This window comes from Lepidochelys kempii, chromosome 6 (genome assembly GCF_965140265.1).
Source record: "Lepidochelys kempii isolate rLepKem1 chromosome 6, rLepKem1.hap2, whole genome shotgun sequence".
Taxonomy (NCBI): domain Eukaryota; kingdom Metazoa; phylum Chordata; order Testudines; family Cheloniidae; genus Lepidochelys; species Lepidochelys kempii.
This window is the reverse complement of record NC_133261.1, coordinates 45,332,476-45,358,501: the sequence shown is the minus strand read 5'-3', so window position 1 is coordinate 45,358,501 and position 26,026 is coordinate 45,332,476. Positions and strand designations below refer to the sequence as shown.

Sequence of the window (26,026 nt, the reverse complement as noted above, 5' to 3'; positions counted from 1 at the left end):
CCAGAAGGGGGAAAATATATCTTGAAGTTACAAAAGAGAGGAGTGGAAAACCTATTAGAAACCTATTTTCTCCAGTCCTGATTTTACTGACTCCTTACACACACACTCTTGATGTATGTAACTAAAACCACTCTGAAACCACTGCCTGTAAAAAATGTGACCACCCAGTGTTCAAATATTCATACCGTAATGTCTGTTGTTTTTTTTAAAATAAATAAACACATGCACTGAGACTTGATAAAATAAAGACCTTCAGGCAAGTGTGGCTTTTGGAGCAGCTGAAAAGAATAGCAGAAACATGCCCCAGCTCTACCGCAGTCATATTTTCTGCAAAACCTATAAAAGTCCTTGAGGTAATAGTTTTAAGTATAATTCATTTTTAGCCCATAAGCACATGCATGCAAGCAGCAAGTGCTTACATGATCGGTATGCAGACCAATTCTTTCTTGTTTTTATATTGGCAGTAAGTGGCAAACTAAACTCTACCAACCTCAACTCACGCTGAGTAGCACTTTGCTCCATGAGTAGTGGAGTGAATAGGAAAAAAGCCACCACACATTAGTTGCATGCCTATCATGAAATCAGTGGGACTACTCATGAAGTAAGGTACTACTCAACCTGAGTAAAAGCGAGAGAACATGGCCAGAATCAAGAATTTGATTTGACAAGTATTAGTTTAAACTAACAGCTGCCAAATTTAATTTTTATTATTTAACCTTTTTATTTTTTACTTCCCACTTTTACTGCCCTTCAATTTTAATTTTTTTTTTTTTTAAAGTGTAAAGACGACTTAATACCACAGCTGCAACTTTCTTCCACTCTCCCTTGCATCATCGGTCTTCCAAATCAGAGCAAAGCCTCACTCTGGCATCAAGCTTGAGAAAACTTTCTTTCCTTATGGAATGCACAGCAACACCTATCACCTAAACAATGCAAGTTACATGCCTTCTTATTTCCACAAAATGTGCGGAAGACATAGTCCAACATAGACATAGACATAGAACCACCAGATGTCTAACCTCAGATGTCTCTAAGGTGCCACAAGTACTCCTTTTCTTTTTGCGAATACAGACTAACACGGCTGTTACTCTGAAACTTTCTAATATTACTTCTGGTATTACCAGAATTGTCTTTTTTGTTTTGTTTTTGGTCTAAAGTTGTTAATGTACCATTGACTAAGGCCCCGACCCTGCAAAAGAAACATGTAGGCTATGGGGTCATTCCATAAGGCTTTCTTTGTAGGATTCAGATGTTGACATTTAATCTTCATTAAACATGCAGCCTCCTAGATTCTCTTTGGATTGATTTGTTCCATGACATTTGAGGAGTACCATATTTTAATAATATCTGAATAACAAAAAAACCTCACTTGATTCAGTTTATTTTCCATTTTTTTATGCCTCCAATTGTCTGACATTACTTCAGCACTAATTTTTGTGGTGTTGATACAGCTTTCCCACAAGAGTAAGTAATTTTAAATGATGTCCTTGCTAATTAAAAGAGCATTAACAAATGTGATTGAATCTTCTGACTTCACACTTGAAGCATAGATATTGATGTTACAAATACTGCTTGTGAATTCTTGTTTTTAAACTCAGTGACTTCTTATTTCCATATAAGCAGATAAGAACATCTGTTGACTGCAATGTATACACAGAGTCCTTTTTTGTTGCAGAAAATTTTTCTTCTATAACTAAAATTCTGTTGACTTTGTATTCATTTGGGAGATAAAATTTAGTCCTGTTTTTTCTGTCGAAAACGTTCTTATTAATTGCTTTTTATGTTGATATCTGTGTTTCAGCTTGCTGTTAAGCATTGTTCTTCTGGAGGAAAGCATTTGGAGTACTCACCAGAAATCTAATCCTTTAAGAAACTGGTTATACCATGTTCATGAGCTAAGATGGCACATGTAACACAGAAGTAAATTCCAATATGAACATTGCCGTATTAGCAACTTGAAAACGCAGTGAAACTCTGTGTAGTAAAATCAGTTGTTTTTCCACGGAACAACTTTGCTCTGACTGGAGATTGACTCCATAATATAGGAGCAAAAGTTTCCATATTATAATGTGTCGAAACAATCTGAGTCTTTCTGCTTTGCTATGAATGGAGTTTCATTAAAAGTAGACTTCAGTATATAACACATTTTGGAGCTTTGGTGGAAAAAACTACGAGTGTTTAAATCTCAGTAGTTTTGACTCAGTTGGAGTCATGAGTTCTTGATATTTCTGAAAATCAGGCCCTTATAGCTGTAAAAATTTTCATTCTGTCCTCTACTTTGTTGAGACTATTGGTTTCAACTGGATACGGTGTCCTGTTCCTATCCTAAACTGTTTAGTGTTACCATGCACTGTTAAACAGCTGTCACATTTTACCTCAGAAGTGGCTGTATTCAAATCATGAATGAAATGACTTGTGTGTGTGTCTGTATGTATATAAAGGGCATTTTGGATAATATGCACTATCTAAACATTATTACTGCCATCCCAAATTATGAAACTATTAATAATAATTTCAAGAGCTATGTTGCATGGATATTGTTTTAGGAGACCCTACCAAAATAACATGAATTGTGGTGGTCTTGTATAATTTGTTATCCACTGGTAATTCCTCTGGGTCTCCCCTCCTTCCCCTTTTCTTTTGCCAAATTCATAAATGCTTATTTAGTTAAGCACTGGAAGGGGATGTGGAGTCATCTGGAAAAGGAATGGCCTAGCCTGGGTGTGTGAAATGCATGCATTCATGGCAATTTGAAAAATGCAGGGGAGGAGGAGAGTAAAAGTTGCCGCCTCCTGTGGAGCAGACAGCTGACAATTCATGTATCTGATACTTTTATTTACTTTTCTACACAAGAAGAAAAATGTACACCCACAGCAACTGCAACATCCCATGGTACCCAAGCTGTTGCTGAGATACAAAGCACCTTTATAAACAGACTGTAGAGCTCGCCAATAAAGCACCTCTCATTTGACTCCATGAATTTAATGAGGGAGTCTGGACTGGGGTTCATGTTTTAGTCACTTTCACAGCTGGGTTTGTGTTACATCTTATTCTCGTCTCCTGTATTCTTGATTTACACTGGTGTAATTCTGTCAGTTGCAGTGGGGTAATTCTTGATTTGCCCAGGTGAAATCAGACCTGGGCAAACATCTTGGTGAAAGAGGCAATTGCCGGTAAATGCGATGTTGCACAGTGTATATGAGAATTATTTGCTGTCATTCTGGTAGTGCTCTGTGCGCATGTGTGTGGAAGTTAAGGAGCAGGGGAGCAGCAAACCAGCAACTGGTTATTTATCCATTGGGTGAGCAAAGAAAGCCTGATATAAATTCCATCAAGTGCCAGTTTGATCTCTTTCTCTGTGGCAAAAAATAGGATAGTTTTTCAATAACCAATTTGTGATTTCAGCAGGCCTAGTGGCCTTGTAACATACTTGGATGTTTAGTATAAATAGAGCTACTTTTTTCTTTATGAACTATGACTAGATGTTGTGGCCTGACAGTTGCACGAATAACATGGACATTACTTGTAGTGTTTTCAGGAAAAAGCTACTTGGTATATTGAGGGTATATTTTAATGTACATTATATGGAAGCTGACATGTTTTCATCTCCTATTTTGGCACAAGGCAGGGCACAAGCATCTTGGAGGTATATTCCCTCATGAAATGACCTTTGTGCCTGCCAGCCCTCAGAGACTCTGGAGACTTCCTTTGCTCCTTAGGAGCCTGCACCTGTTAAAGTTAGTGCCAAGTCTCCTCTTGAGAAAAACAGTGAAAGAGTTGGCTCTGGCCATGGAAACTGCTTTTGATTCTTCAGCAGAATACGTTTCTTTTGCTGCCACGAAATGGCTGATAAGGGATTTGTGCCACACTCTTCTGTAGGGTGGTATCTGAGTGAGCTCAGCTGTTTTATTTCCAGAAGTAGTGGCTCTGCTTTTCAGGTGGAGAGTTTCAAAAGTAGCGATGGTGCAGGCTATAAACACATGCTTGTAGAATTCCGCAACTGCTCATGGCCTGTAGTTCTTGCTCCCCTGGCTGATGAGCCCTTCAACTTCTGGCTTTGTCAGTGTTTCTGGTTTTATTCCATCATAGGATTCTGCTTCAGAACAAATGCTCATCTGGACTGGCTGGACTTTTATGGAGCCAGGATCTCAACCTAAACAGGTCTAATATAGATATAGAAGATCCTGGCAATTTTTTTTTTCTGACTATAGCCCTTCGGTACCAAACAGATACCATTCCCAGTGGTTGAAATAACAGACTACCCTCTGGTCTGGTTTTAATTGCAAATAGGGTGTGTGGAATGACAAGAAAAAATAAATGACATCCATGTATTTATTGGCTAAAGGAGAGATGTACTTGTTTGTGTATTGCTGATATGAGACGCACCTCTGTCTGTACTCAGATGCAGGAACATCTGGTGGTTCTATGTCTATGTCCATAAAACCCCTCCAACGCATTATTCAGGATCTACAACCTATCCTAAAGGATGACCCAACACTCTCACAAATCTTGGGAGACAGGCCAGTCCTTGCCTATAGACAGCCCCGCAACCTGAAGCAAATACTCACCAACAACCACATACCATACAACAGAACCACTAACCCAGGAACTTATCCTTGCAACAAAGCCCGTTGCCAATTGTGCCCACATATCTATTCAGGGGACACCATCACAGGGCCTAATAACATCAGCCACACTATCAGAGGCTCGTTCACCTGCACATCCACCAATGTGATATATGCCATTATGTGCCAGCAATGCCCCTCTGCCATGTACATTGGTCAAACTGGACAGTCTCTACGTAAAAGAATAAATGGACACAAATCAGATGTCAAGAATTATAACATTCATAAACCAGTCGGAGAACATTTCAATCTCTCTGGTCACGCAATCACAGACATGAAGGTCGCTATCTTAAAACAAAAAAACTTCAAATCCAGACTCCAGCGAGAAACTGCTGAATTGGAATTCATTTGCAAATTGGATACTATTAATTTAGGCTTAAATAGAGACTGGGAGTGGCTAAGTCATTATGCAAGGTAGCCTGTTTCCTCTTGTTTTTTCCTACCCCCCCCCCCCCCCCCCAGATGTTCTGGTTTAACTTGGATTTAAACTTGAAGAGTGGTCAGTTTGGATGAGCTATTACCAGCAGGAGAGTGAGTTTGTGTGTGTATGGGGGTGGGGGGGATGTGAGAAAACCTGGATTTGTGCAGGAAATAGCCCAACTTGATTGTCATGCACATTGTGTAAAGAGTTGTCACTTTGGATGGGCTATCACCAGCAGGAGAGTGAATTTGTGTGGGTGGGTGGAGGGTGAGAAAACCTGGATTTGTGCTGGAAATGACCCACCTGATGATCACTTTAGATAAGCTATTACCAGCAGGACAGTGGGGTGGGAGTAGGTATTGTTTCATATTCTCTGTGTATATATAAAGCCTGCTGCAGTTTCCACGATATGCATCTGAGGAAGTGAGCTGTAGCTCACGAAAGCTTATGCTCTAATAAATTGGTTAGTCTCTAAGGTGCCACAAGTACTCCTTTTCTTTTTGCGAATATTAGAAAGTGTTACTCTTATCTGTAACTCTGCTGTCTAGTGAGATAAGTACTTGGTAATACGATTATTACCATACACTAAACTGATCACGTCAGCACCAGTTGTCCCATGCCATATTTCAGCACAAGTACAGTAATATGCTTTAATTCATTCTGGGACTAAGTTATTACATGCAGAAATAAAACCCCCCTTCCCCTGAACGGTGCATCACTGAAAACCTTTTGATCTCTATATGGAAAAAAAAAATCAATCGCGCTAAATTTAAATGGTATACTAAAAATTGAGAGTGGGAAATAAATGTCTGGAGAGGTTTATCTTAAATTACTTGTTCTTTTACTAAACTTGAGAACAATTAACAGCATAATCAGTCATTTAGAGCAATATGGCAGAACAATACGTCAAAATTAATTCATACCCAGCCCGTAAGTTGGGCTTCCCTGGGGGTTCATATAAGAGAGAGTGTGCGCGCGTGCAAGCAATAGTCCCTTTAATCCCCTGCCGGAGTGGACCATTTCCATGAGGGGAGAAAGTAAAAAGAGATGATGTTGTGGCCTGGATCCTGGAAATGGTAAAACGGCCTCCCTCCCTAGGAGGCCTGGTGGCCTTAAGAGTGTGGGAAGAGCTAGGGTTGCTCATGCTTGCTCTTCCCTACACTTGACATCGGTGCTGCTGCTGAGCATTAGCAAATACTGCCATATTCCAGTCCACAGGACAGCTGTTCCAGCGAGCTTTAGACCTGGTCTATACACACAGTTGTAGTGGTTTAACGTAAATCTGTTTTTAAAACCAACTTACTTAGGAGATTACAAAAGGCAGGGTGAACGGATTTAAATCAAGGCAATTTAAATTATGATTTATATCACCAAGTGAAAAGCCTTGAATTAATTCAATTTTAATCAACTTTTCCAATTGTAAAAAGAAAAGGAGTACTTGTGGCACCTTAGAGACCAACGAATTTATTTGAGCATAAGCTTTCATGAGCTACAGCTCAATTCATGCATCCGATGAAGTGAGCTGTAGCTCACAAAAGCTTATGCTCAAATAAATTTGTTAGTCTCTACGGTGCCACAAGTCCTCCTTTTCTTTTTGCAGATACAGACTAACATGGCTGCTTCTCTGAAACAAGTCAGGCCTGATTCACATCATCTTGGATGGCATGAGAGAGCTATAGCTACAAAATACAAATGACCAGAAACCATCGTTCTACTCACAGTTGTGATGCAATGTGATCCACTAAGTCACGGAGAGGCCTAACCTTTGGGGACACACCCAGAAACTAGACTTGTTTGGTGAGAGTTTTCCCAGACATACTTAGCACGGGATTGAAGACAAAATCATTTATAGTAACAATTCCTATTTCATTTATAAATCCATCACCCCATCCTATTCCCCTTTCATAATGTCTTTTAAGCAGATGTTAAAACAAAGCCAGTACACTAAAAGCACGTCTACACTTACCTCTGGAGTGATCGATCCAGCGGGTGGTCGATTTATTGCGTCTAGTGAAGACGCAAAAAATCAACCGCCGAGCGCTTTCCCATCGACTCTGATATTCTACCGGAGTGAGAAGCGTAGGTGGAGTTGATTGGGAAGCGTCAGCAGTCGACCTCCCGCAGTGAAGACACCACAGTAAGTAGCTCTAAGTACATCGACTTCAGCTATGTTATTCACGTAGCTGAAGTTGTGAAACTTAGACTGACTTAACTCACAACCCTCGCCCCCCTGTGTAGACCAGGCCTAAGATTCCTTGAATTTGTCAGTATAACTCAGAGTTCCTTTAACCTGAACCCTTTGTGTTGGGTCCAGTCTCCTTAATACCTGATTTTTACAAGCCACATCTGAATGTGAAATGAGGAGAATGGAGTTTAAGCATAACTTAGCATTTTCTGTCTTTAGTCAGCTTCAGCATGTTCCCTTCAGGATATTCTGACACTGCATATGAACATTGTCTTTGTTGTTTTGTTTAATATTAATTTTAATGAAGCCATCCCTCCCCTTGCACTTGCTATGAGAATGTAAATATATTTAATATACTTTTAAAAAAAATCTAAACACTGATCAGTTAGAACATTAGCAGCTGTGAAAATCTGCCTGTATTTAAAATAGATATACAACCAGCTAAATCATCATGGGGAGGAAAAAGAACAAATGCACTTGCTGTATGCAGTTAGCAGCCTGCAACATTGGATCTCCTCTCTCAGTGCTGAAGAGAGAGACTTGAGAATTAAGCTTCGCCTGTGCAACTCGCAGCAGTGAAACAGAAGCCTTGATTTGCGAGACAACATATTGCACTAGATGAACTTTATAACAGTGCCCTTGTGCAAAACACACATTGTTAAAGAAATTTGGGCTGTTAATATAGACAGGAAGTAATCAGAAAATCCTTGGATAAGGGGTCCATGCCCTCCCACACAGCTGCATCTGTGCCTCCCTGTGCTCTGACAAGGGCTCTTGCAGCTCTCTTCTCTATGGCCTCCCCAAGACAAGCTTTCCCAGACTCCAAGATGAGCAGAAACACAGTAGCCTGATGCCTCATATATAGCTGGAAGCAAAATCACATCATGCCCGTCCTACAAACGATTCCCATTCCATTCAGGATCCAGACCATTTCTAAAAACCCCGTGCAGACTTACGATAGCCTATCAAATTGCTCAGCAAATACCAGCCTTCTCTCCGCACCTTCACAGAATCTCCCCGCTGTTAAATTGCCTGTCTATTGCCTCAGAGTCATCATTACGTTTCACATTTCAAATGTCAGAACATGGACTGGCACTCCCCCTGCAACTTATCAGTGAAAATTACCACATCCCAGCTGAAGGAATCTTCCCATTCACTCAGCACTGGGGGAGTGGATGTACGGTGGGGAGTTCTGCCTGAGTAATTTCACACAGGGACCCTGCACTAGTGCTTTCTATTCCCAATGTTTTCCTTCACAAGGATTTATTCTAGCCTATTATTGACTGCACTGAGCTAGGTGGCATAGATACTTTACTGCAAGAGTTTTACACTGCGTTTAAAAAACATGCTGATTTACTTCAAATACTGCAGCTTGCAAGAATGTGCAGGAGTCTGAAGACATGAAATGTCCAACTATGAAAAAGGAGAACTGGATCCTAGCCAGAGAGTCAGCACTAACCAATTGCCTAGAGGAAATCAGAAAGACTTCAATCTTTAAAGCCCCTCATGCTTTATGAATGGCTAACCTCTCCCTTTCACCTCTCCAGCTTGTCTCCACCTTTTGTGAAGTTTAAAAAGGTGGGGGAGGGGGAAGTGGCTATTGAAGGAAAGAAGATCATCATGTTTCAACAAGGCACCTTTAAAACCCTGTAAAACGCTCTCTCTGAGCAAGCTTAACCTGTTTGCTGAAAGATAATAGCATGTAATACTGTAGGCTCCACTGAGTCTTTTCCAAGATCTGGGCCCTCTGCCACCGAATTATTTAATTATAACACTTACAAAATAACTTAGGCAGAGTTATCTACATTGGAATAAAGTCCTCTTCTTTGTACAAAAACCATTAGATAAGGCAGTATCTCTGTTAGCAAAGGCCTACTTACACAAGGAACAGCCTCTAAAAATTCCCCACATTTGCTGCTGCTATTTCAGCAATAATGGGACCCCTAGTATGGATAGGTTGCCTATGTGTTTAAACATGTCACAGAACCTTGCCAAGTGCAGCTCTAAATCAATCTGGGGAGGAAGAAGTAGACGTGGTATATCTTGACTTTAATAAGGCGTTTGATACTATCTCACATGACTTTCTCATAAACAAACTGGGGAAATACAACCTAGATGGAGCTGCATAACTGGTTGGAAAACTGTTCCCAGAGAGTAGCTATCAGTGGTTCACAGTCATGCTGAAAGGGCCTATCGAATGGGGTCCTGTAGGGATCTGTTCTAGGTCTGATTCTGTTCAATATCTTCATCAAATGATTTAGATAATGACATAGAAAGTACACATATAAAGTTTGTGGACAGGACCAAACTGGCACGGGTTGCAAGTGTTTGGAGGATAAGATTAAAATTCAAAATGATCTGGACAAACTGGAGAAATGGTCTGAAGTAAACAGGATGAAATTTAATAAGGACAAATGCAAAGTACTCCACTTAGGAAGGAACAATCAGTTGCACACACACAAAATGGGGAAGGACTGCCTAGGAAGGAGTACTGCAGAAAGGGGTCTGGGGGTCATAGTGGACCACAAATTAAATGTGAATCAAAAAAGCAAACATCTTTCTGGGATGTATTAGCAGAAAAGTTGTAAGCAAGACACAAGAAATAATTCTTCCACTCTACTCCATACTGATTAGGCCTCAACAGGAGTATTGTGTACCATTCTGGACGTCACATTTCAGAAAAGATGTAGACAAATTGGAGAAAGTCCAGAGGAGAGCAACAAAAATGATAGAAGATCTAGAAAACATGACCTATGAGGGAAGATTGAAAAAATTGGGTTTGTTTAGTCTGGAGAAGAGAAGACTGAGAGGGGACATGATAACAGTTTTCAAGTACATAAAAGTTGTTACAAGGAGGAGGTAGAAATGTTGTTGTTCTTAACCTCTGAGGATAGGACAAGCAACAATGGGCTTAAACTGCAACAAGGGTGATTTAGGTTGGACATGAGGAAAAACTTCCTAACTGTCAGGGTGATTAAACACTGGAATAAATAGGGAGGTTGTTGGAGATTTTTATGACCAGGTTAGATAAACACCTGTCAGGGATGGACTCTAAATAATACTTAGTCCTGCCATGAGTGCAGAGGACTGGACCAGATGATTTCTCAAGGTCCCCTCCAGTCCTATAATTCTATGAACAGTTAGCAGCTCATCTACACTAGCACTCCCAATGTTGAAAATGCTGATTGAGATCAACCCATGTTGCCAATGGTGGGAAATTATCGGAGAATTTTTCTAGTGTAGACTTGGCCAATGTTTTGATATTACTTCTCAGGTTAACTAAAATCAGAAAGATATGGGACTACATTGTGCTGGTACTGGGGATACAAAACCTTTCCCTTTTAGGTCACTGGTTTGAATGCAGCCCAGGACAGGACAACAGTAACCAACATAACTCTCAAATGCGTCTCCCTTTGAGGATATCACTCATGGTCCCCAAATTACCTATGTTCCATGAACAGTACCTGGTCTCTCACTTTTATTATGGTTAATTGTTTTCCGTTTGTTTGGCTTTTTTACACAGCAGACAAAGAATGACCACTAAGATTACAACAAGAGTCATTCCCACATTTTAAGTTTCTTGCATGAAACCTGTGTGTGCACACCTCATTATAGATCTTTAATATACTGAGTCTCTGCAGGTTCAAAAGAATGATGAACAAAGACTTTGCGGTGGCTGAAATGGGTCTTGTGGTCTCAGTTCAACTCCTAGTAGGAAATGTTCACATTACTGAACCCACAACTTTCAATCAACTGCAGTCTTAGCAGTGGACAAAGTGAACTTTTTTTTTATTATTTGTATTACCATAGCAACGAGGATCCCTAGTTATTGGCTAGGATCCCATTGTGCTGGTGTTGTACAAACTAGATCTCAATCCTAGAACTACCCTCCCATCTATCTATCCCTCTGGAGTGTAGCAGAAGGGCATAGGGACAGCACAGGAAAGCTTGCACTGACATGGTGTTGCGCTTTATTCATGTTCTCTGCATAAAGAAAGGATCTGTTAGCCTCTAGGATCATCAACAAAGCCATGTTCGCAAACCTTAAATTCACTCAGTTGGAAAAAAATGGAGGCAGACTTGGTATCTTCCAGATAACAGAGACCAACAATTATCTTAGAGAGTCACATTACTTCGCTTCTAAAGCTACTATTTTATACTGTAATTGTATGGGCTGTGAAGCAACACACTACAGTAGTGTAACAAACTTGTGGACATATTCTACAGAAGGATGCCAATCCCAATGCGTAAAATCATGAACAGGAGGCAAGGAAATATCAGGCAGGGGGAACTCTACATCATAAGCTTGCACTTAGAAGCTTTTGTTGGTTTGCATTTTAAAAACTGAAATAGTATTTTACTCTGATCAACGAGAGAGGCCCTATTGTAGGGGGCTCTGCAATACATTTATTAAATAATTACACTGCTTGCCCTTTTGTAACAAGAAAGTCAAATAAAAATTAAAAAAAGATGTTCTGGCAAGATAACCATTTGAATTCATACTCTTAAATTTCCCTGATAAACATCAGTGAAAAATTTATCACTAGTATACTAAAATATAAAACTAAGTTTTAAATCATTCCAGATATTCTTGCTTATGTCCATTTGTCCTTCTGGTAAGCCACTTTGTTAATCTACTGTAGGTACCATTATACAGCACCCCATTATCACAGTACCTGAGCACCTCAGTGTTTACTGTATTTATCCTCACACCATCTCTGAAGTAGGGAAGTGCTATTAACAGATAGGAGACTGAGGCACAGAGAAACTAAGACTTGGCCTACACTAGGAAATTAGGACAGTATAACCACGGTGCTTAGGGGTGTGAAAAATCCTTTGAGTAATGCAATTAAACTAAACTAACCTCCAGTGTAGACAGCGCTATGTTGACAGGAGAATTCTCCTGTAGACTTAGCTACTGCCTCTCGGGGAGGTAGAGTACCTACGTCAATGGGAGAAGCCCTCCTGTCAGCATAGGTAGCGCCTTCACTGAAGCGCAACAGCTGCAGCATTTTAAGTATAGACAAGCCCTAAGTGACAGTCACACAGGAAGTCTGTGGTAAGAGTCAGGAAATGAATCATGGTATCCCAAGTCCTAAGCTAGCACCCTAACCATTGTACCATCCTTCCTCGGTTTGTTAATATGATGTTCAGCTTTTTGGTAAAAGCAAGGCAGGTAGTTATTGAAAAGCTTTAAAGCATGGGTAGTCAACTTAGGGTTAGGGATTTCAGCTTCACTCGTTTTCTTTATGGCTGGGTGGGGGCGTACGTGAATTGGGAGGGGGATTCTTTAAACAAGTTTAAACTCAAGACACTATATAAAATAATTTTATATCAATAGTTTATTAATATAGTGCATGACCACCTACAGGAACATAATATCTGCTTGTCAAAATGACAGGTTTTTTACTAAAATTACACAATTCCCACCCTACCCCATACTTCCATTTTTGGGGGTGGGGTAAAAAGGGTAAAGGAGATTGTTTTTAAGTAAATAGTCCATTCATGAATTTATGAATGATTGACAATTGTGTATAACAAAAATCAACACCACCTTTGCCAGCGGGGTTTATTAAACCAAGCACAAGAGAGCAGAAATATAAAAAGAAGAAATGCATCTCTAACCATAAGTGGTCTATATAGGTGTATAATATATAGGTGTAATTTTCATTGAGACCCTAACAGGCATAAGGACAATATTTCCATGTTTTTTGGTTTAGTTTACTTACGTCTTCTCCATAAAATTCTTTCAACATTAACTGCAAACTTAAACAGCTGTTAGGTTAAGCATCGGCACAGAAACAAAAAAAAATTCCTTTTTGTATCCATTTTCCACTTGACGTTGACAATAAGCACCTTACATGCAGAGATTCATTCATATTTTTCATTCATGGGAACATTTTGGAATGCTTGGGACATGTTTTCTTTTCCATAATACCTGTGAGGCACTTGTGAGATAGGAAATAACCAAACATTTAAACTTTCGTCCAAATCTGCCATGATGCTCTATATGCTTCATATTAAATATTAGGCCACCACATTGTTACAGTCCCACAACAGCAAATACATTTGCCACTTCTCAAGCACTTCTATCTTTCTTGCAATCACAGGGGCTTATTACGTATTACATTAGTTCTGGATGCTTAGTACGGTGCAAACACATTGTGATGGGTCCGATCACAGAAACCCCCTTGGGACGGTCACCTGATGTGCCGAGATTACCTCTAAGCCAGTTTTCTCTGCCAGTTTGGGCTTCCAGAACCCTGCCTTGTTGAGCCAGACACGCCAGGGTCTGAACCACATGCCCCAAAAGTGCAGACTTAACTGAAAACAGTTTAAGAAGTGCTCCTGTCTCCAGCACCCAGATACCCAGCTCCCAATGGGATCCAAACCCCAAATGAATCTGTTTTACTCTGTATAAAGCGTATGCAGGGTAAACTCATAAACTGTGCACCCTCTGTAACACTGATAAAGATATATATATATATTACACACATACACACACACACACACAGCTGTTTGCTCCCCCAGGTATTAGTCACTTAGTCTGGATTTAATAATAAGCAAAAGTGATTTTAGTAAATATAAAAAGTTGAATTTAAGTGGTTCCAAGTAACAATGGATAAAACAAAACACGCAAGGCTAAGCCTAATACATTAAGAAACTGAACACAGGTAAATCTCACCCTCAGAGATGTTCCAATAAGCTTCTTTCACAGACTAGACTCCTTCCTAGTCTGGGCCCAATCCTTTCCCCGGTGCAGTCTCTGGCTCACGTGGTAACTAGAGGATTTCTCATGACTGCAGTCTCCTTTGTTCTGTTCCACCCTCTTTTATAGCTTTGGCCCAAGGTGGGAATCCTTTGTCTCTCTGAATCCCCACCCCTCCTTCTAAATGGAAAAGCACCAGATTTAAGATGAATTTCAGTATTAGGTGACATGGACACATGTCACTGTAAGATCTCATTCTTCATTACCCACAGGATGGCCCCCAGGTCCACAAGAAGGCTTGAAGGTAAATAAACCATGTACAGCCAATTGTCCTACTCAATGGGTTCCATCAAGATTCTAAACTACCATTAATAGACCACACTTTGCATAATTACAATAGGACCTCAGAGTTAACTTCATATTTCTAGTTTTAGATACAAGAATGATACATTCATACAAATAGGATGAACAAACTCAGTAGATTATAAGCTTTGTAACGATACCTTACAAAAGACCTTTTACATGAAGCATGTTCCAGTTACCTTATATTTCAAACTCATTAGCATATTTTCATAAAATCATATGGAGTACCACGTGACACACAAAACGAGACATTCCCTACCTAGAAGAACTTGCAGTCTAAATGAATGAGGCAGAGGAAACAGAAGCACAGAGAGATGAAGTGCCTTGCCCTACATCACCCAGCAGGTCAGTGGCAGAGTGAAGAGTACAACCTAGCTCTCCTGTTCCGTATCCCATCCACTAGACCAAACTACCTCCCAGGATGTTCCTTTTACAGACACACAAGCAATGAATGTAGACGGTTAACTAGGATTGAGTTATAAAAGACTGAAATGCAAGGTTTAGTAAAAGGGCGGGATAGAACAGAGGAACGCTTGGACAACTGTCAGGTTGAATGCAGCCCATTGTAGCCTACCACGCCTCAGAGTGTTAACTGAGAATTCTTTATTCAATATAATTAATACACAACCCACAGATGTGGCAACACCATATTGGTACCAACGGAAGTAAGTTACACTTGGATAGCTATTCAACATGCAACACGTTTCTACCCCCTTCCCAGTAGACCATGACTCATTTGGCACATGTCAGCGCTCTTGTGTGTTTTACATGCTTTCAAAGAGAACCCACCAGTTGTTCCTCTTGTTTTTTCCTACCCCCCCCCCCAGATGTTCTGGTTTAACTTGGATTTAAACCTGGAGAATGGTCAGTTTAGATGAGCTATTACCAGCAGGAGAGTGAGTTTGTGTGTGTATGGGGGTGGGGGGGATGTGAGAAAACCTTGATCTATGCAGGAAATAGCCCGACTTGATTATGTAAAGAGTTGTCACTTTGGATGGGCTAGCACCAGCAGGAGAGTGAATTTGTGTGGGGGGGTGGAGGGTGAGAAAACCTGGATTTGTGCTGGAAATGGCCCACCTGTTGATCACTTTAGATAAGCTATTACCAGCAGGACAGTGGGGTGGGAGGAGGTATTGTTTCATGATTTCTGTGTGTATATAAAGTCTGCTGCAGTTTCCACGGTAAACATCTGATGAAGTGAGCTGTAGCTCACGAAAGCTCATGCTCAAATAAATTGGTTAGTCTCTAAGGTGCCACAAGTCCTCCTTTTCTTTCCACCAGTTCTCAGAACAGCAGCAAGTCCTAATTTTTTTAGGGGAATTGTGACACTCTTCTCAAGAAGCTCTAAGAAATAGAACACAAGCTTCCTATATAGCAATATATGCTACAATTTAGCAACACCTCAAGCACATGCTGAAGTCTATCACATTCAGCAAAGCATTAAAGTGAGTGCTTAAATTCCACTGACTTCAATGGGACATTAGGCCCTGATTCAGGAAAGCACTGTACATAACATTACCACTAGGATAGCCCCAAAGGCTATGGGTTTTTTGTTTTGTTCCCCCCCCTCCCCCGCAGACAAGTCTGTTCCTGCAACAGCAGTCAGTAACTATTTGTTAGTAGTTATTTTTCTTCTCCTCATTCCCACGTCACGCCATCCTGTTTTTCTTCCAACATGTCGTCTTAGCTTTCTTTCAGACACAGTAACTAGCTCTAATGTACCCTATTCATATGCCAATCAAGCCATCACCAAGATCTTAGAGAACAATACTTGTATCCAAAGACTTATTTTGAATTAGTTTTTGAGTCGCTGCATGCCAGCCATTAAGCAATCACAAATACTGTTAATGTTCTACATTAACAAATGGTGTGGAATTAATTGAGAAAAAAATCAACTGAATTATTGTACAGATCATAGCATGGAAGAGAAATCCAGTGTAAGTCAACATGCTCTCCAGGTAGACAAGGTGGGCGAGGTAATATCTTTTACTGGACCAACTTCTGTTGGTGAGAGTTCTGAAGAGACCAGAAGAGGAGCTTTATGTGGCTTGAAAGCTTGTCTCTCTCCCCAACAGAAGTTGATCAAATAAAAAAATATTACCTCACTCACCTTCTCTCTCTAATATCCTGGGACCGACGTGGCTACGGCTACATTGCATGTTCTCAGCAGTAAGTTTAAGAACCATAGTTTTGTGCATTATACCAAGCTGCTTGTTAGAAGTAGATCACAGGGTGAAGGGCAAATTTACGGTAGACTTCAGAAATAAACAACATCTCTTTCAGTGTGAAAGCATTTCCTTTACATAGTTAAAGATTATTTACAATAGAAAGGACCCTGATGCATTGTTCATGATTTTATAATTAATTATTATTTTTATTACAGTAGTGCTTAGAGGCTCCAATCCAGATCAGGGCCTCTCTGTGCTAGGCACCCAAAGAAAGTAGTAATCCTGTTCTGAAAAGCTTACAGTCAGACTAGACAGCCAAAGGTTGGGAGAAAAGAATTCTCCATATGAGAGCTACGCCTACATCAGTTAAATGACTTGTGCAAGGTCACACAAGAAGTCTATGGCAGAAATGAGAATCAAGCCCAGATCTCCTGTGTCCCAGTCCTACCATGAAACTTCATCTCAAATCTTGCCTTCCCCAATTCAATAAAGATCCTTAGTATGCTGGCTTTCAGTGCAATGCACCAAAGCTGCTCTCTGGTTTTAACCACAATTAACGCTTTTTACAAACTAAAATGAGTAACACCATTAGATAACCCACGTGATTTAAAACAAGGGAGCAATTTATAAACAAAATCTATTTGTAAACAAAACCTATTTGACCCACAGCTGCATTAGAGGACACTTGCTGCTCTTATTAATCAGAGATAATTCCTTTGATGGTTAAAAATTGTTATGTACTAACAAAGTCTATAAAAGAGTCACTTCAAAGTAGCTCAGCGAGAGACTCAATTTATCCTGCAATTAGCAAGGTGGCTTTTGAGGGGTCAAATGTGAGTAATACAATCTCATTAATAGAAGAGTGTAGTGGAATACTTCTAAAATCAGTGTGAATAAGCTTATTTTACATTGCAAATGGTTACCAATGCTATTATGAGAGGTACCAATACATCACAGTACAGCTCCTATACTGTGCAAAATGTTCTTACTTCTGTAAATCTGTGTGGAAAAGAGAATGGGGGTTATATTCTATGACCCTGAAGTGTCAGTTTGAAACATTACTACCCATGGACCCGATCCCGTATTTCATGGTATGAAGAGCTCCTATGTAGTCAGTGGGGCTCCCTGCAGGTTTAAGACCGTCTACAATCAAGGCCTAAGAACGAAGGGTGCCACAAATGTGAGAGTTGGAGCCTAGGCTCTACATTTTACCTCCTGTTAAAAGGAGGTTAAAAAAAAATTCAGTCGTGTTAAATATCTTCTCAATTATGGAATATGAATCAAGTTAAAATGTGTGTGTGTGTGTGTGTGTCTGTGTGTGTGTGTGTAATTTGAAAATCCCCCTTCTTGTGTTATCAATCAAGCCTGAAGTCTGTTAAAAGAGACGGAATATTAAAATTCTAAAAACGTTCATTCCACCATTTATCCTACCGGTTTGCTTTTTGCACTTCATTCAGCTTGCAAATGAACACACACTACACTTGGTCTCTATTGTTTCTAGTCAGTTTCACGTTCAGGCTCTCATGCAGGAGCACAGGAGAAGAGTGTTTAGATTACAAACACTGTAAAGGGACTGTTTGGATCTAAATATAAAAAATCTGCTGATTTTTTAAAATGTCATTAGACATTTCTATTGATATTGGCTCTCTTTGTGCACTCACGTGCATGTTTGTTTGTTTGTTTTTTGAAGTCCTACTTGACAAAAATCCCAATTCATTGTCTGGGATATCGGCTCCCTAGGACAGGTGTTGAAAATGTGGGAGTGTCCCAATCAAACCAGGGCTGCCAACAGGTGTGCCTAAGCTCTCTGTGTTCCTTTAATTTGTGTGCAAGAGGTCATTTGTAACAGCAGCTGAACATCAGTGGAAGTTTTTCACTCCATAGGTCTTGCTCAGATAAATCCCTGAAATCAAGTCATATCACCAGGGAGGGGGAGAATGGGATAACACTTAATGCTTACATATTTAAGGCCTTGTCATGCTCACCATGAATTCAGCAGCAAAACTTCATAAGGGATTTTTGTGGATCAAACCCTGAGTTTCTTCCTCTGTAAGGTTAAAACCAAGTCTCTATCCAAATGAAAATAAGTAGGAAACAATTATATATTATGAGTTGGTCGTCCTTGTCTCAGTCTCATCCTTGAAATAAATGTTGCTTAAATTACTCTATATTCCCTTTTCTGAGGCAGCAAAGTGGAACCAGGTTAAATCTTGGAGAATTTTAATTCAAAGCACATTTTTACTACTAAACGAGACGAGACACGAAACCAAATAAGTCATCCAACCAAGACCCTGACACTGTGGTTACTTAAAAAATCTCAATTATTTTCTGCCTATCAAAACCTTGTGGGTGCTCATTGTTAAAATATTGGCAAGAACATCTCCATGCTTAGCTATACAAGAATAGGGAACTTTTCTTTTCTTTTTTTTAAAACTACACACTCAGGTACTTAATTCCGTACCTGTTTTAAATACACAATTAAACAAAGCATATATTGAACAGTTCCAAGGGCAGTTATAAATAACAAGTTGCCTAAAAAAGAGAGTGTGTGTGTGTGTGTGTGAGTGTGTGTGTGTGTGTAGACCCTGAGTTTATCCTTTGGGTATCTCTGAATCCTTGGGTATCACCACGTAGTCGGAGTATTTACCACCATAAATACACAGAAGTTGAACACTCCTCTTAAAGGAGCAATGGTCTCCAGGTTAAAGCACCGGACAGGGTTACGGGGCATCTGGGTTCAGATCCTTGATCACTCTGACATCTTGGACAAACAGTTTTGTTTCTCTGTGCCTCCATTTCCCCCTACTTGTAAAAAGAAATGAATCTTTCCCTATCCCACCGAGGATCTCGTTAACATCTGGAAGGCCTTACATAATAAGGTGACAGCTGCTGCACAGGCACAAACTTTCCAAAGTGCTGGGGGGTGCTCGACCTCCGGCTCTGCCCCAGGCCCCACCCCCACTCCATTCCTTCCCCCAAGGTCCCACCCCACCTCTTCCCAAACCTGCTCCACCCCCACCCAGCCTCTTCCCGACCAGCTCCACTCCCTCTCCTGAACGTACTGCATCCTCATTCCTCCCTCTTCCCCCACCCCCGAGCCTCCTGAGAATGCTGCGTAACAGCTGATCACAGTAGGCAGGAGGCACGGGGTGGGAGGTGGAGGCGCGGATATGCGGAGCCTGCTGGCAGGCAGGACACACTGGGGGGGGGGGGGGAGCTGATGGGGGGCTGCCAGACGGTGCTCAGCACCCATCTTTCCCCCTCCTCCCGTGCGCTCCAGCCCTGGAGCACCCATGGAGTTGGCGCCTATGAGGTGCTAGATGATTAGACTATGTGTGCTACTGTATGCTTTTGTTATAAATAGCATCTGCTATATTTTCACCCTGTTGCAAAAAGGGACATTAAAAACAACTACAACCCAAATCTCATCAAATGCCAAGTTTAGTAAGTAAGTATTTTCAATTTTGACCATTTTCATCCAGTTTATTTTGGTCTTGTTGGCCCCACCCAATGTTTAGAAAGTAACATGAGCCTGAAATTTTGGGGTAAGTCTTAAATTTTGCAAAGCCAATGCAAAATAAATAAATAAATAAATAAGTTGGCATATAAACACATCCACTGATATAGTTAAGCCAGAACACACAATGTAAACACTTCCATCAGTCCAAGCATACATACAGTAGCTTTTATGTTTAAATGTTTTCTTGTTTGCATTTAAGTTATTTATTTTGAAGTAACTAGGAATTATTTCTGGCAAAAGAAACTGCTGTTGCAATACAGCATTATAATTATCTATATATTGTGGGAAAACAAAAAGCATACTCCAGCTTTCTACTGTCAAAATAGATTTCATGGCAGCACCCGGCATTGCCGCTACAGAACAGAACATTGTTTTACACAGCAGCTTCCAAGGCATCTCACAGTGTCTGACTAAGTATAAGCTACATTTTTTTTATAAGATGTAAAATAGAGGTCTTGAAAACATCTGATCACCAGTGATTCCATAGCACTTTTATTAAAGAGCAAAGTTTTGTCCAGGACATTGGAATTGTTAAGTCTGCCTGCTGACATGTCTTCTGAAGATTTCATTTTCTTTCTTAAATTGTTGTACAGTGTTGCTGTGTGCAGTTATATAGCTCTCTGTTTCACCTTAGAAATGTTGCAATTCAGTGCAGTGATGAAGAGGGGGCTGTATATTGATAGGAAAGATGTCAGTGATTAATTCACAACAAAAATAAAAAGGTATCAGGAAATCTGGATTCTGTCCCCAGCTCTCTCATGAACTGCCTATAATTTTCAGGGTGGCATTGATTTTAACTATATTTTTCTTCTTGGACTCTTATGCGAGCTATGGCCAAAGCCTGTGCATACATGAAAATTTGGGTTGAGCCTCCAGCTTACCTTGCCAAGCTTGAGAAAGCCAAGACTAAAGAACTAGCCACCAAGCTGGGCTAAATCTTCTGGACTTACATTTTTCTGAACATAAAAAATAATATCTAAAATCGTGGGGGGAAAAAAAAACAACCCCTAACCCCAGACATGAATTAGAATGAAAGACATGCAAAATATTTTCCAGGACACCTAAATTCCCTCCTACTCTTGAGTAGACACATGGGACCTTCAACTTCCACCTCAACAAGAGCTTATAGACGGGGCACAACAAGGGATTTCAAATGAACAGCCTGCAACTGATGAAACAATTTACAATAGTCCCCACTATCCAGCATTGCTCTGGAAGCATTAGTATTACAAGTTTACATCACAGGCTAGAACTCTATGACCATCTGTTTACACGTCCTATGTTGGCTGTTTCATTAAAAGCTTTGGATTTCATGGTTCTGTAATGCAGCCATTTTAATTTCCATGATGCCAAGACTTGGCTCAACAGATGCTCAATCACTATGTATAGACCTCAACTTGATAGAGCACTTTCTTATGTTATAAAAGTATTCTATCTTGCTCCTGCCTAAATACCTAAAGATTGCGCTAACATTCCTCTGAAGTTGAATTTTACAGGCGTTATTGCCTTGTCATCAACAAATACAACTCTTTCCTCCTGGTTGAAGTTATTTAACGTGGAAGGGTTATTTTCATGCTGCATTAGCTATGTTCCTTATGGAGAGTTGATACGCACCAGCCCAGTGACAACAGCGAGAGCTGAATCAGGCCGCCAGCTATATCATTTCAAATGCAACTTCTAATTTCAACAGGAGGGGTTTTTATTCAGGATAATCAGGTTGCAGACCTGTCAGCTGTAGCCTGTTCTCATTCAAGCATTTCCACCCCAATGGGCTGCAGCCCTGGTGTCATGGCCATGTTTAGGGGCAACATGACCAATTCTTGCTCACTCGCCCGCTCTTACCTCTCAATAGACGGCAGCAGTCAGCCAGTGATACCACTCCTAAGGACATTATTGGTTGGCTTGCTAAATCCTAGGAGGACATCCGATTGGTAAGTATGTTGTTGGGCTACGGCTTTTAAAAAAAAAAAAAAAAAAAGGCCAGTTGCATGAAGGAAGTACTACTTCCTCTCATGCTGAAGAGACAGTCTCCCCTTCTACTCCCAACACTTCTCCACCAAAATGGACACATACAGCTTCAGAGGACTGTTCCTCTGTGTAAAGTTAGTCACATGTATAAGTATTTGCAGAATCATGGCCCTAGCTTGGCACTGCTGCTGACACCAGCCAACAGGTGGCGGCACAACAAAGTTCCTCAGAGAACGTAAACTTCGTGAGGATGTCGAGAGTTTGAAATAAGGCAAGTTATGTTTACCTATCCCTACAGTAAATGCTATTTATTTCTAGACATTAAGTGCAAAGCTTCTATATATAACACACACACACGATCTAAAAATCACTACTGAAATGGTACTTAAACTATATAATTAAACTTATTTGAAATTAACTGAGTACATGTGTCCTCAATACTTAAATTACCTTACATTCCATTTGCATGTTCACCTTCGGTTTTTAAATATGTGACACCCAGTTTCGGCGGGGTGGGGGAATCTCACCTTGATCTTTTTGTCATCTGTACAGAATTTCCCTTTTGCTCCCATGATATGGGCAGGTCTAGCTCTTCCAAGTTTTTCACACCATAAGTAGATGTACTCCATCTCCCATAACAGCATTGTCAAGGGAAGAAAGGGACAAGCAACTAGGCACAGAGCCCACCTCCAGTTTTGTGAGAGTCGAAGCTAGACCTCAGATGAGGAGTGGAAGGGTAGATATAGCAGGGGTGTGGAATGAACCAGATTTGGAAGGATCAGCCAGATTTAACCCTGCTTTGGAGGGACCATCTCCAATGATAGATAGGTCAGTCTGTGCACTCTGCTGCCAAGAAGGATGCCAGACAACTGAAGTAGTCACAACCATTAGGAACTGGATTGAGAGCACAAGTTCATTTCATATAGGCCACATTACCTCAGACAGACAGTAGTGGTACTTTGGCTACCACTGACCAAAGCCTGTACAGCTCTGCATTCCATTCCCTATCACCACAAGAAAGACAGCCCTCTTGCACTTAATATTCATGGGCAGCTTCTATAACTGGTATCCATCCATCTGTCTTAGAAACATAACAGGAACTGGCAAGAGCAGCCAGACCTGCATATTTGGGGATGTGGGGCAGTAACAAACCTTCTATTTAAAATTTTCTTCATATAGGTTATTTTTCCCACATGCCATATAATTGAAAGCGCACACACTTTGCTGTATGGCTTGAAATGTTGCCTCTGCGACAACAATGAGTACTCAGTACTCCCCAGGATGTTAGGGCAGACCCCTCTTTCTCTAGCAGAGGAAGAGCTTTTGTCGCAGAGCTGTACTAAGATCAGGTCATGGCCTTTTCTATGCTTTAAAAGCCTATACAAAGCACTAACGACCCCAAAACAAACTACTGTGCTGCCTGATATGCCAGCCACAGCCAACTCAGGAGCTTGTCCAGTGCACCCAGCTATGTTAGATAATCTTTAGAGATGGAGCCTGACTCAAACAAACCTTCAGCGGTGGGAAGTAGGGGAAAGGAGGACTGTACTCCAGAATCCAAAAACAAAATCCAGAACTGGGTCTTATCTCTTTGAAGAGCCAAACAAAAGTTAGACACAAATACACTGAACTTTCAGTAGGAAGAAGAGAAATAGATGGAAATCTAGAGGCAAATTTATTTTGCAGCTCAAACCTATAACTAACCCCAGCACTGTTCACATATTTGGACAACAGACAGAAAAGCAGCTGGCACAGTTTGAGCCTGCAGCCACAAAAGGGTTAATGAAGACTACACATTTTATTTAAAAACTACAGTTAAAATTAGCCATGATTGGAAAAATCACACACACACACACACACCCCCAGTGTACATTGCTAGTGTGGAGAAATCCAACCATTTTACCCGACTCCATTCCAAACCAGTACATTCACAGTACCTTCCAATAAACATCTACACAAGTAGTTGGGGGGGCAGAAATCTGTTTTCTTTCATACAGTTCCACAAAAGTAACTGTCATCACAGCCATCCTTGTGACAGAAAAGTTCATATTTGCCTGCAGTTAAATCTGTCTGCAGCTGCCCTGTGGAAAAAACAGCCAATAATTGGCTTCTTTCACCTCTGTTAACCACGAACAAAAGTGTCATTCAGTTTCAAAACGGACAAAATGCACCAATAGATGGTCAGCTAGCTGAGCCAATGGGGTGGAATAACAATAACCCTGTAGCATTTTCTTTTTCCTTTTGTTTAGTCTTTCAAAGCCCTTAATTAAGACTTGCACAAAGCACCCCTACAGGCTTTTTTCAATGGGACATTACACGCCTGTTTTCTTGTATTTAAAAAAAAAAAAAAAGTAACAGGGATTTCTGAAACACATTAAGCAGTATACACAATTTCCATGTATTCACAACGGAAATACTGTAACATTTTAGCTCTTAATATTATAGCCATTAACCGAAGTTCAAGTTCACTTTCTACCCCTCTTTGCAATACAATTTTTTTTAAATGCATGTATCCATAAACTGGAAATAACCAGAATCGTTCCTTCAACTCCATCAAAGGCCAGCACTCCCAAACTGAAAGCAACAGGAATGCATGTTGATGAAACATCCTGAGGCATCCTGAAGCAGACAGCTGAGAAAGTATTTGGTAATCCAGGGAACTAATTTGTTGAGACTGAACGCAATACTGCAGCATTGTCTAAAAATGAGTGGTTTTGAATGCTGGGTATGAAATGATATTTTTAAAGGGAATTCTTATACAATGAATATGCTTGAAGCTAAACTGTATCTGTAAATGTATTACCATTAACCTAATGTAATAAAAGCAATATTTTAACATAAACAAAACATTTCAGGACTGTGTCTATTTTCAGTAGGAAGGATGTTTTGGCTTAACAGAGATTCATGTGAAGATTATTTGCAGTTAAAAACACAAAACATTAGAACAGACTATCACAACTTTATAAATAGGAAGCTACATAGTATAAAAAAACAGAGAAAGAAACCAAAAACAAAATGCATTTGGATGAAAATAAAAATAGTTAGAAGATTACAATGAAATATAATCCTCACAGTCCCAGACTAGTCTGGCAAACCCACATTAGTCTCTACCCTCCTTCCCATTCTTAAAAATCCTCTGAGTGACAGGTTAATGTGATAGCTTTCTTTCTGTAGGTCACCAAGTGTGGGGAGGTGAGGGGGATGAGAAGGGGTCAGGTAGAACAAATACCTAACAAAGCCATCATCCTGGGGAGTTACTGCCAAACCTTCAAATGTAATGTGGTCTCTATTCTCTTGTAAATGTGCTTATTCTGTGTAAACCAGCACATGGGCAGCTTCCTTTCAGGGGACTGGCTGAGCAATAGAAGATGCAGTCAAAACTACCAAAATGATTATTAAAGGGCATTTTTCACATCAAGGAATCGCAGGCTAGTTCGAGGTGTTAGTGATCGGTTATATGCTTACTCACTAGCAGCAATACACCAACAGTATTTTTTATAAATTGACACACACAAAAAGTTGGGGAAGAAAACAAAAACATCAATTTAAAGCAACTAGAAAAGTAATAGTTTTAAACCTCTCTCTTCTCAGAATTTCACAACTGTACCCAGCAGCAGCGCCTTAAAGTTTCATTGTATCTAAGTTAATAAAAAAAAAAAAAAGGTTGAATTTGCTTAAGTATAAATACATTTCATAGGTACAAAATCAAGAATTTTAAAAAATAAGTGCCTAAAGGCTGGGCTCCTGAGACCGTATTTAGACATTTAATGAAGGGTCTTGACTTTCAGAAGTGCTAATCTTTCAGCAGCTCCCGCTGACTTCTGGAAAAAATCAGACCACCTGTTTGGGTGCCTAAATACCAGAGCCTATGCTAATCAGGTTCTTATACTGCACCAGTCATCATGGTAACCAAGCACCTTTCAATAATGCATTAATCAACATGAGTTATCGGTCCCAAGTGTTAAAGAAAGAAGAGGAATATTTGCAGGACTTGAATTTAAAGCCTAACTTTAGGCACACATTTTTGAAAATCTTGTCCATGAGCTTTTATTAGAATCCATTCTATA

The 26,026-nt window shown here is 40.2% G+C and overlaps 1 protein-coding gene across 2 annotated transcripts in view; it reads right to left on the bottom strand.

Annotated features, from left to right (window-relative positions):
* The window catches only part of LGR4 (leucine rich repeat containing G protein-coupled receptor 4), a 125,547-nt gene that overhangs the window by 68,261 nt on the left and 31,260 nt on the right, over nt 1-26,026 (bottom strand). The gene's annotated exons all lie outside the window — the stretch shown is intronic.